This window comes from Ambystoma mexicanum, chromosome 8, assembly GCF_040938575.1.
Source record: "Ambystoma mexicanum isolate Mex_15411 chromosome 8, UKY_AmexF1_1, whole genome shotgun sequence".
Taxonomy (NCBI): domain Eukaryota; kingdom Metazoa; phylum Chordata; class Amphibia; order Caudata; family Ambystomatidae; genus Ambystoma; species Ambystoma mexicanum.
In genome coordinates this window covers 549,377,424-549,390,153 of record NC_090929.1, presented here as the reverse complement: position 1 = coordinate 549,390,153, position 12,730 = coordinate 549,377,424, and positions in this window count along the sequence as shown.

The window sequence follows — 12,730 nt, the reverse complement described above, 5'->3', positions numbered from 1 at the left end:
GACGCTGCCAATCGGGTCACCGCATTCCTGGCAGACAGAACCTCTTGTGTATTTGCCTGCGATGCCACTGCCTCCCCCACATCGATCTCCTATGGAGTACCCCAAGGCTTCTGTGTCTCCCCCACACTGTACAATGTCTGCATAAAATCACTGTTTGACCACCTCGACTCATTAGGCATCTGATACAATAGCTATGCCAACGGCATGGACGTTCTCATCCCCTCTATGGCAACCATATGCAGGATTCTCTCAGTGTGAACATGATTTACAAATCCATCCAATCCTGATTGGCCACATACAGCCTCTGTCTCAGTGATGAAAAAACAGAGCTTCTCCTCATCAGCCCCCCAGTCCACCTGGCCAAATTAAGCCAAGCCTAAAAAGATTTCATCATCGGCAGACACAGCATCTTGTTTGCCATGTCACTGAAAACTCTGAGAGTATACCTGGACTCCTCTCTAGGCATGCCTCGACATGTTAACCATATTGCGTTGTCGTCTGGCTATGCTACAAAGCTTATCAATGCTAGCAAACCCTTCCTATCCACCAAGAACCAGCTTGAAGTTGTGCAAGCTGTTATCTGCTCAAAACTTTAATATTGTAACTCACTTCTATGCGGCACCTCTGCTAAACACTTAAGTAAGTTACAAATACTACAGAGCAATGCCCTGAGAGTGGCACTAGACATTGGCAAGTGCGACCACCTCTGAGAGGCCATAAAACTCGACAACTGGCTCCCGGTTAAGTACAGAATCAACTTCAAGATCTTCTGCATTGCCCACCTCTGTCTACATAACAATGCTGTTTCATACCTCACACACGAAATCAAGAAACATAAACCGACAAGACCTTCAGGAACAGCCTACAAGCATTGCCTCATTCCTCCAGATTGAATCTTAAAAGATCAGGGGGCTCCAGCTTCCAGGTCTGTGCCTCCATCATCTGGAATGACCCCCCTCACTTGAAAAATGAACCATCCTACACCATCTTCAGGAAAAAGCACAAAGCCCACCTCTTTAATTAACCACGATCAGCACTGAGCGTCTCTCCATCTCTGCCAACCTCACTACACAAAGTATTGGGAAAAAATAGTACCACCCTTCCTGTGAACCACACCCTGAACACCTGACTGGATAATCCCCACAGTTTCATTTCCATGACCACCATACTCCGAAGGGCAGGATGTGGCACGTGCACTTTCCCCGGCTACAGTGAGGACCACGCCCCAGTAAAGCAGGTACAGTCATTCTTCTCTTTCCACTGTTCTTTTTGCAGCACTCCCTCATTGGGTACTGTGAAATATTCACACATGCATGCACCAATCACATCCACGACCTCTGCATCCAACACTATCATTTCTGTACAGCACTCTGTATGTACCGTTAACTCTGCGAGAACACATCGCGTGTGCTCCCAAAGCACCTCCAGTAGAAAGTTCTGCAAAATAATCCATGATTTCAACATCCAAAATCATCCAGAGTGGCACCCATCATGACTTTAGCCATGCACCCAAGGGTCTAGGCCTTGCCCAAACCCAGAACAACATAATGGAGCCATGCATGCGAACATATGGCCAGGTACCACAATCCACAAACATAGCATAGCCAGCGGCACTTCCACCTAACCCCTGCACCCTAACAGAGCAATGTATGGAAACATGTAACAGTAAGCAGAATCCACAAACCCACCACAACCTCCAGCACCCCTACCCACTTCCATTCACAAAGTATTGTGTCACTGCCAATCAAACCACAAAATCTACACAAAGGAGAGTACACAAGCACACAGAAGATCCAGTTCAACCATACCCTCCTCTATACTGACAGTATTCCAACACTGCACCCAGTGGGCACACTGCACGACTTGTCACTGCAGTATCTCCAGCCATGCACCAAAAACTGTAGGATGTTCTAGAAATCACCTCACCCATGGAACCAACAATATGCGCATATCAGCTCACTTCCGGTGCGCTACCAAGTCTAAAATGTGCTCCACTACCATTCTTTAAAGGTCACCACCCTCTGAAAGATGCAGAGTGAAAACTGCATGGCTGTGATGGGTGTGGTCCAGGCCTAGGCTATTGGGTGCATGGCCTACAACCTACGGTGTATGGTCATGCACCCAATAGTCTAGGCATTGGCCACAGCCACCGCAACGTAATGCAGCCATGCATGCGAACATGTGACCAATTACCAAAATCCATAAAAGTACCACAGCCATGGGCACTCCTACCCAACCTCCACACCATAATACAGCTATGCATGGAAACATGCAACAGTTAGCAGAATCTACAAAGATAACACAGCCCCCAGTACCCCTACCCACTTTCATTCACATTCTATGGTGTTACTGCCAACCGAACCACAAAATCTTCACAACATTGGCCCTTCTCCCAGCACTCTATTAAGTGCCCACAACCAGTACTTCATAGTGCAGTAAAGTAGTCAACACTCACTACCCAAGCTTATAAAATATGCAGTTGGACCCTATCCACTTCTATGAACAGCATTTGAACATTGTACCCAGTTGACACACTGCAGTAGTGTTCACTTCATTAGCTCCAGCCATGGGGTAAATACTGTAGGATGGGCTACCAATCACCAGACCCATGATAAGATCTGATATGATATGGCATTTATAACGTGCCTATACACAAGTGTTTCAAGGCGCGACGCGACAAGGGAGGGATAACAGAGGGAAGACAGAGACAGCTATCCTACGAGGCTGAGTGTCAGTCAGATTGCCCAAGTTCAGGGGAAGGGGAAGAGGAAACGTGCGGAGTGGGAGGTGGGAAGGGGACAGTGCAGTACATGAGGTCATAGAATAAATAACAATAAGAAGTAGGGCCAGCTGGTGGAAAGTGCAGGGGTAAGTGCAGACATCATGAGGTGTGAAGTGCTAGTGGAGGACTCTAGGGATACAGAAAACAGCCTCCAAGTGTGGGCGTTGCCAGGGAGGCAGTGCAGGTGTGTAACTGGAGAGGGAGGGGACCTGGCCCCGAGATCAGAGGGTGGCCAGGTAACCAGTACGGTTTAGCCAGAAATTCAACAGGGGAGAGGAGGAGAGAAAGCAGATGCAAAGAGGAAGGTTTTGAGGTGCTTCCGGAACCGGAGATGGTTCTCCTCAAGTTTCAGGGAGGCAGGGAGGCTGTTCCAGAGGGAGGCCCTAGCTGAGAAAAGAGATCTACCACCAACTTGTTGCTTGGATAAGCGACTGACCCTGAGGGAGTTGGAGGCGGATGAGTGAAGAGCTCGAGACGGAAGATATTTAGGAAGAGAGAGTTAAAGGTATTGAGGCCCCTGGGACCAGAAGGCCTTGTGGACAATGCAGAAGGTTTTGAACTTAATCCTTGCAGCCACTGGAAGCCAGTGTAGAGATTTCAGTCCTGGAGAGATACGATCCCTGGGCTTGACACCTAGGACAAGTCTCACAGTCCTATTCTGGATGAGTTGCAGAGGGCGGGGCGTAGAAACAGACAGATTAAGAAGGAGGCTGTTGCAGTAGTCCAGCCCAGAGAGAACCAGAGCTCTGGAGACAGTGAGCTTATGGGGGAAGGAGAGAAAAGTGGGAATACCTCTAAGGAGGTGCAGCTGGTAGTGAGATTTCATAGAGACAACAGAGATGTGAGGAGAGAAGGAGAGTGTGGAGTTGAAGATGACCCCGAGGTTTTTAGCCTCGCAGGTGGGAGCAGGAAGAGGGCCAAGAGAGGCCAGCCAGAGAGTGACAGGAAAGGAGGGAGCGGGTGTGCCGATGAGGAGAATCACAGTCCTGCTGGCATTAAGGCAGAGATCATTGGCGGCACACCACTCCTGGATAGCAGACAGACAGTCAGAGATGAGAGACGAAGAAGAGGTGACCTAAGGTAGCCTGAAAATTAGCTTAGTGTCATCCGCATAGCACTGGAAGTTGGGGCAGAGAGTGTGAATGCGGTAGGCAAGAAGTGCCAGGTATTGGTTGAATAGCCAGGGCGAGAGGTTAGACCCCTGGGGGACACCACAGGTAGAGATAAAGATAGAGGAGAGGAAGGACCCAAGTTGGACCTGAGAGGGTCGATCAGAGAGGAAAGAAGTCAGCCACACCAGGGCCTGACCAGTGATAAGCAGGTAATCACAGAGACGGACGAGCAGGATGGCATGGTTAACCATGTCAAAGGCAGAAGAGAGATCAAGCAAGATGAGGACAAAAGGGGTGCTGGAATCAAGGTTTAAGAGCAGGTCTTCACGGATGTTCAGGAGAGCAGTGTCTGTGCTTCTAGCAGCTCTGAAGCCAAACCGATGGTTATGAAGACAGCCAACAGATTCAGTGTGAAGATTAAGCTGGGAGATGGGCAGCTTTTCCAGGAGTGATGGAGATTGCGCGGTATCTGGGCAGGACGGGTCAGCAGAGGGTTTCTTAACCAACATGGAACCAACAATGTATGCAATGTTGACAAACCACACACACAAGACAACAATGTCAAATCTACCTGCAACGAGGGCACAAAGTTGTCGGTGCAAGGCCTCCAGCCATGCATGTAAGGGGCAACAGGATTACCATATGCAACACACCACAGTACACGCTATTTTAAAATATTAATGTCATGTGCAATGCACTCCCCTTCTACAATTGACCTGCCACCAGTCAACACGGAAAGAGGTCACCGCACAAGCTATCGTGCCTTAACGAAGGCTGCCTGCATTCTCCACACAAGGTACTCGCTTCTGGAGGTACCCGCGAATTGGCACAGTACGCACAGATACTGCAGGCACACCACCGTCTTCTTCCACCTAATGAGATATATCAGATGAACCACTTCTCACTCCCCCACCCTTTCCATCCCTTCTTCCCACCACCACATGGCGTAAAGTATATTTGCCAGGCCCTTATGGCACAACACTGTCCACGGATAGAACATGGCGGCGGAACCCAAAATTGTGACGCACAGCACGCTTCCCTCCAGCCAACCACCGGCCAATGTTCGTCGCCATCATGGCCTACTCCAAGCCAATGAGACTTTTGACCGTCGCGCGAACAGGGAAATGGGTCCGCGTTGCAGAGCCAGATATCACAAATTTTTTGAGATGTACATTTCAATTCTTTGCAACAAAAGTACTGGTTGCATTTCCACAAATAATACAAAAGCATGCTTTCCGGACCAAGGTGCCACGCCTGCTGCAAATTTGGCAAAATTCCATCCAGTCGTTTTCCCTGGAGTCCTGTGCAAAGGTTTTCTCCATTCAGTCTATGGAAAAACATTAATTGGGACCCCCCTATAACTTTGCCCCCCTCCACGAAACCTCACCCAACTTCCCCAAATATTTCTGAGTGGCCCATATACTTTTTATGCAAAGTTTGATAGTGTGCGTCCCCTGTATTGCCAATGGACATCATGCATGTAATGTGTAGGGAAACATCCATTGAACAATACAAGGAAGCGCAAAGGACAGGAATGGTTGGGCCAAACACAGAGGAGTGGAAAGTGTGGAGTGATGAGAGGAGGAGCCGGGGATGGGTAGACTGGGTAGTAGAGAGGGGTGGGAGGTGGCAAGGGTGAGGGAGTGTCTTGAGTGACAATAGTTCTGGGACTTTTCTCTGGATAATGACAGACGCGAGACAGGGGGTTGTGGGGGACATAGAGGAGTTAGGGTGGGGATTCAGAGGGAGTAACCCAGAAAGTCAGCAAGGAGAGGGGAGGTAGCCAGTGATGAGAGAGCAAAAGTAGATAATTTACACAACTCTTGTGCTGCGAAAATCTAAGGGCAATGGGAATTGAGAAAAGGATGTTTTGAAAACACCACATAAAACCTACGTTCAGTCCAGTCATGCAAACCAGGCTAGTTGTCATGCTCATGGTACACCATCCACTCTATGCATTTGCATGCATTTAACAAGTGTCACAAAGTTCTGGTAACCACTTACATCTATCTAGATTGTTCAACGTTGTTTCTTACTGTGCGCACCAAGAGACCACCCAGCCTCTTGAACAGTGGTTTAAAATGCTTTGGTCCTGGTCCACACTTTAGTAGCACCCAGAGAGGAAGCCTCAGACATTTATATTGCATGAGCTTGGCCTTTACTTCCCAGTTATATAGGACACATTGCTGGCAAGCAAACAACTGCTTGAACCCGCATTCTGCCTCTTGCCCTTTGCTTGAACTTCCGCCGCTATATCTATGTCGTTACCGACCATGCTGACTTACACCCCGCACCGCTGCAGATGGCACTACTTGGTCCTCTTTGCCACCCGCGTTATTTTCATACCTCTTTGCCTGCAGCTATAAAAATGAACAAGCAACTCCACCTGATGCCTCTCTGATCTTTTCCACGGTGGCCATTTTAATTGTAGGTTTTCTTGTGGGTGAACAAAGGTTGCACATTCGCTGTGGCCCATTTTCTTCCCACGAAAAATGCCTCTTACCACCTAGCCCGAGGTATTAATAGAAATAAAACAGAGTGGTAAAGGCCTGCTGCCCTTGTTACCGAACCTCACTGTACCGGGACCTATTAACTTGGGCAGCCAGCTGTTCGCACCTGATTAAAGGACAGCCGAACCCGACATTAGTTCCTTTAATAAACCGCATAAACATACCGAATAAATAAATATTTAAAGCCAACGAATGATGGTCCAATTCAGTGTGCTATTGCATTCATATCGAGCCATAGCAAAACTATATAATTATTCAGTTAAGGCGTTCGAAAAAAAATGAATGCACCCATTGAACAGTGCATTTTCGGCAGCTTTATTTCATTTCCAGCGAGTGCAAAGATACCATGTTCTGGTTGAGGTTCTAAAGAGTTCTGTTATTGGGTTGCGGGACGGCTAGGGTGGCATGCCTAAACTAGAAGGCTGAACCTGAGCGCCGTGTCTTTCGAGGATTGCAACACATATGACCGGCCATCTTGTTTTCAGCATGATTCTATACCTTCAAAAGACATCCTGTGGGAATTCTCTGACAAAGAACAGTGCATCGCACTGACACCATTGTTCATCGACTTCACTGCGGGTGTTTTAAAAAACGGATATATAACCATGTATATATAATATGCCATGGACACTGCAATGCAATGGTGGCAGAGAAAGACGGGTCTATGGGCAAAATGGGAGATGGCTTGACAGGGGGGTCCATTTATCCCTTTCTAAGCTTGAGGGGCTGAGTGAGTGAGCCACATGTCGGTCACCTGTCGTTGCCTGACATACAGCTATGGCCCAGCGTCTCTGGCTTATCGACGGGTCGGCCTGTACAGTGATTGGCAATTTCCATAAAAGCCAGTCACCTTTCAATGAATGGGGCGAGGGGTCATTGTAGTTGGTGATATGGTGTTGTCCTTTAGAAACAGTGAAATGTCAAGCTCAAGCATCTGTTTAGCGCAGAAAGGCCCTCGCTGTTGCATTCCCAAGAAAAAAACATGTTATATAATCGTATACAACACGGGCACACCGTGGTGATCCATGGTAGATGAAGAAAACACACATGAAAGAGGCTTTTCAATGATCATAAAAATCGAGCTGTGCGGTGTGCTCAGGCCGCCCTGAAAGTGCATCGATCCACTTCCTGCCATTGAAGAGGAAAGACATGTCGACCATAAAAGCTTCAGTAAAGCAAACCATAAAGTGTGGACTGGATGCCTTTGCCAGCACAGCTCAGGCTTCGAATGACCCATTGATTAGTCTCAAACGGCATTTCTTTTCAGATAGGTCTTGAAAATGGAATGGCCAGGAATGTGTCTGGTAACTGTAACACATAGGCCTGTTTTAAGCAAGATTTGGGTGCCATCTCCCTTCAGCCTTTCTTTGGTATGGTGGGCTGCAAATCATTATGGGCAATACTATGCCATGTGGGGCTAGTGGCATGGATCAGACACACACTTACTTGTTTGCTACTACATTGTCTTACACATTCTAAGATCCTCCCTCGTGCGCACTGAAACATGCACTAAAACATTGAACATTGGCTTCATCCCCCGAGAACATTGTCACCCCCCCCCGCCCCTCTTGCATTCGCAGCCCCTTCTGTGATTATTCAACTGACTGCTTTGCCGCCAGTTCTTACTGCCCCCTAGCTTACCACCCCCTCCTTTCTTGATCAGGCTACACTTTTTTGTTTAAATGCTCCCCCTCTCTGATCGGCTTGTCCTCTTTGCCACCTCCTCGCCCTACTCCTTATTTCTTTGAACCATTTTGTGTTTCCAAGCCACTTGTATGTGATCATTCTAACCATCAGCAGCTATTTAATCTAACATTTTTAAACTTCAAAACATCTGAAATTCTGGCATAAATTGTGAGGTGTCATTCCAGAAATGGAATACAAAAATTAGCTCAACATAAGCCTGCCATATTTGACCAGTCAGCAAAAGGTTCCCGAGTTTGAATCCTGTGCAGCAAATCAATGTTCCTCAGCCGCACACACAATCCTACCTCCCTGGCATTCGGTGTGTCATATGGGAGGCTGCCTTCCCTGATTCAGCTCAGGTCACATGATCAACGGGTGGTGGTAGCATGGGTCGACCATGCATTTTCAAAAGAGGAGGCAGTACTAAGAGCTAGTGCGTAAGCTGTTAAGCACAGTCGTGTTTGTATATGTGTCTCGGTCAGCTCACCTTCAGTGCAAATCCCCTGTTTGCTTTAGCATTCCCTTTACTCCACCTCCTAGGACACCAACATCCTGTGCTGCTCTCCAATATGCTCAACACCTTTCCGAATAATGATGTATTTTTCTAGTGAGCAATTGGAATATTGTCTGCCAAAAATCTGGTTCATTCACAGCAATGCAGTTGAACGCTTTGGAACAAGTACCACCTCCCTTGACTCTTGCCGCCTCTCCCTTACATCTAGTTCCTGCGGTCTAATACACAGACAAACCACCACCTGGTGCTTTGCAGCATTCTCACAAAACACAATAAATAACATTTCCCTTAGCAATCATCCAACTCACAGGCAACAGCCTATCAGCCACTTATCACTTCTGCCCTCTGCCTCCTCATTGCATTAAAGGAAGCCATCCACACACACATCCTAGTCACTCACACCAGAAAACCCCTGTGTTAAGAATGTAATCTTCATCAGTGTAGCCTCCTGGGCATTTATGATTTTTATGAACCAGGAGAATGTTGCTTCTCTATGGGAAAAGTAGTACAGCTGAAAATTGAGCATTTTCACATATGCTCTGTAGCTAAAAAGTGGCGTTGGTAGTCACACATGAGTAGACACTTTGACACAGTATTTACTTCCTGTATCAGCACCTAACAAGCGAACAATAAATAAATAAACAAGGCTTGAGGTGCAGTGAGTGTGTAAAATAATGACTGTCATTGACATAAGGAAACCATGTATCATTCTGTTGTGCACAGTACAAAGAAATACTGGCAGCGGAAATGTACATTGACAGCATTTCATATACAAAGATTACATGCATTTTTAATGTGAACACCCTTTCAGAGCCCACGTACCCTAATGCCGTATCCTGCCACAGCTGAAATACTGCTACAGGGACATTATGATCTAAATCAGACGAGTCTAAAAAAGCCTAATTTCGCCTTGGATCACAACAGCTTCAATTCAATTCATAAACGCCCATGGTAAGTTCCATTGGCAATCACACCATGCCACAGTGTCCAAGCATCTTGCATGTTAAATGCTAGTTACATTTATACATTCATCATAATTGTTCAGAGGGAGAATCCTGTGGTGTGAAGAGAAATACAGCTAGAGCAGATTCTTACTGCAATGATTTGAGGTTATCAAGATTGCCTCACTCTTTTAAGCTGGTAACAATTCGTTTCAGCTCCAACCAGACAAATCGTTGCCATGCCTCAAGTGAGACTTTCAAGTCCGCAGTGGGAAACATGGTTTTCAAAGGTTGGTTGAAGCCATATAATGTCAAGGGAGCCTTCCCTGCTGGGAGTTCCTTAGGTTCCCATACTCGCATGTGACTGCAAACAGCCCCTTGGGGCAAGAAAAGTATGCAATGAGATATTGAATATTACATTTTCTTGAGGTTATGCATGAATCCTCACGCAAGGTTGGAAGAGCATCCCCCGCAACCGTGGTGCATCCACCTTACCAACCAAATCACATGCTATTATCATGTTGGACAGGTTGACCTCTAGCAAGTACACCAATGACTGTATCTCACTGATTGATGTGCTGCATCAGCTACCACATTGTGTGGCTTCTTAAAAAGTCTGCACCATAAAACCCAAATCAGATATCAGCTGTCAATATCCTGGTGCAGAAATCGGCCCATGTAAATCTCTGTTGGGACTGTGGCAATATTTGGCCATGGCATTGCTTTGTTCAGTTAGCCAGTCCAGCATGTGCAAAGTTGAATTCCAGCGGGGGACAATGGTAATTTTCAAGTTGTGCTGTGGCAACTTGTCACTCATCTGCAACTGGTGCCGCAGATTGGTTGCATTGTAATTCTCATTGAAGTGAAAGCTCATATTCTGGACCATGGCAACCATTCTCTCCTCTTACAGAGAAGTGCTTATGAGACATGACACCAAGTGTAAGGAGAAGAGCAAAACAAAGTATGTGCATGTTTAGTCAAGTCATAGAACAACAATAATTTTGAGACATTGTTAGCAGCAACAGAGCCACGCTGTATGTGCATGTGACATCACTGCCTACACTTTCTCCCAGACCTTCCTGTAACCTCTGCCTTAAAGTCATTGAATGCACAGATTGTCATGTTGCTGAACGTCATGCACCTATTGCTCCCAGGAATTACATCACGACCAAACTCCTATCAGATTGCAGTGAAGTGAAGGTCAGCCATAGTGGCCACAGCCATGTAGTCAATGCACTTTCCACTAGTCCACATGTCCAAGCTGGATGGACTTCCTTGCCCTCAGACCGATCTAGTGCATATCCCATTGTAAAACAAAAAGTACCATTTTGTACAGCTGTAGTAATCCTTGCATGAATATTCACATCGATTTGACATTTTCTAGCCGCGATGGGCATTATTAATAAACCAAGAAAATACGGACTGTGGCAAGAGGTCCAAAGAAAACATGATCTACAATTTACCAGTGCGCACATGCACTTTTTCAGACAACCTATGATATTTTATAAATGATCAAAAAACCCCATCACACTGACCTGTTGCAAACAGTATCAGTGCAGGAAGCAAAGCTGGTGCTCAGATTCCAGATCAATATTGGAACTGCAGATGTGTTTTTTCTGGTGTAACAGTATGGTCTGGGAAACAAATGTGATTGGCTCCTGCTGGGATGGCTGCAGTTGAATTATTTTGAGTTAGTTCCAGTCCAGTCAAGTTGGTCCCCGACATCCTGAACGATAGGATATGATATGATATGGCCTATACACAAGTGTTTCAAGGCGTGACAAGGCAAGGGAGGGGGAACAGAGGGAAGACAAACAACGATCCTGCTGGCACAGGTTTCATTCAGATCACGAAAGTGCATGGAACGGGGATGGAGGAGAAGTGAGGGGGGGAAGAGAGAGAGGACAGTGCAGTACATGGGATAAGAGAATAAATAAACAATAAGTAAAAGTACGGCCAGCAGGTGGCAAGTGCAAGGGTAAGTGCAGACATCAGGTGTCAAGTACTGGTAGTGGGACTGTATGGATACAGAAAACAGTCCCCAAGTGTGGGGGTTGCCAGGAAGGCAGTGCAGGAGTGCGACTTGCGGGTGAGGGGACCTGTGCTCGAGATCAGAGGGTGGCAAGGTAACCAGTGCAGATTCAGTGTCAGCCAGGAAGTCAGCAAGGGGGAGGAGGAGAAAAAGCAGAAGCAAAGAGAAAGGTTTTGAGGTGCTTCCGGAACCAAAGATGATTCTCCTCAAGTTTCAGGGGGGCAAGGAGGCTGTTCCAGAGGGAGGCCCCAGCCGAAGAAAGAGATCTACCACCAACTCGTTGCTTGGAGAAGCGACTGACCCTGAGGGAGTTTGAGGCAGAAGAGCAAAGAGCTCGAGAAGGAAGGTATTTAGGAAGAGAGAGTTGAAGGTATTGAGGCGCCAGGCCCCAGAAGGCCTTGTGGACAATGCAGAGGGTTTTGAACATAATCCTTGCGGCCACTGGGAGCCAGTGCAGAGATTTCAGTCCTGGAGAGATACCATCCCTGGGCTTGAGGCCAAGGACAAGTCTCACAGTCCTGTTCTGGATAATTTGTGGAGGGCAGAGCGTAGATGCAGGCAGATTTAAAAAGAGGCTGCTGCAATAGTCCAGTCTAGAGAGAACCAGAGCTCTGGAGACAGTGAGCTTCTGGGGGAGGGAGAGGAAAGGAGGAATACCTCTGAGGAGGTGCAGCTGGTAGTGTGACTTCTTAGAGACGTCAGAGATGTGAGAATGTAGAGTCAAAGATGACCCTGAGGTTTTTAGCCCTGCAGGTGAGATCAGGAAGAGGGCCAAGAGAGGCCGGCCAGAGAGCTACAGGAAAGGAGGGAGCGGGTGTGCCGATGAAGAGAATCTCAGTCTTACTGGCTTTAAGGCAGAGGTCATTGGCGGTACACCACTCCTGGATAGCAGACAGACAGTCAGAGATGAGGGAAGTAGAGCAGGAGCCTGAGGGTAGCCTGAAGATGAGCTGGGTGTCATCGGCATAGCACTGAAAGTTGGGGCAGAGAGCGACGATGCGGTGGGCCAGGAGTGTCAGGTATTGGTTGAACAGTCAGGGAGAGAGGTTAGAACACTGGGGGACACCACAGGCAGAGAAAAAGATAGCGAAAAGGAAGGACCCAAGTTGGACCTGGGAGGGTCGGTCGGAGAGGAAAGAAGTCAGCCACGCCA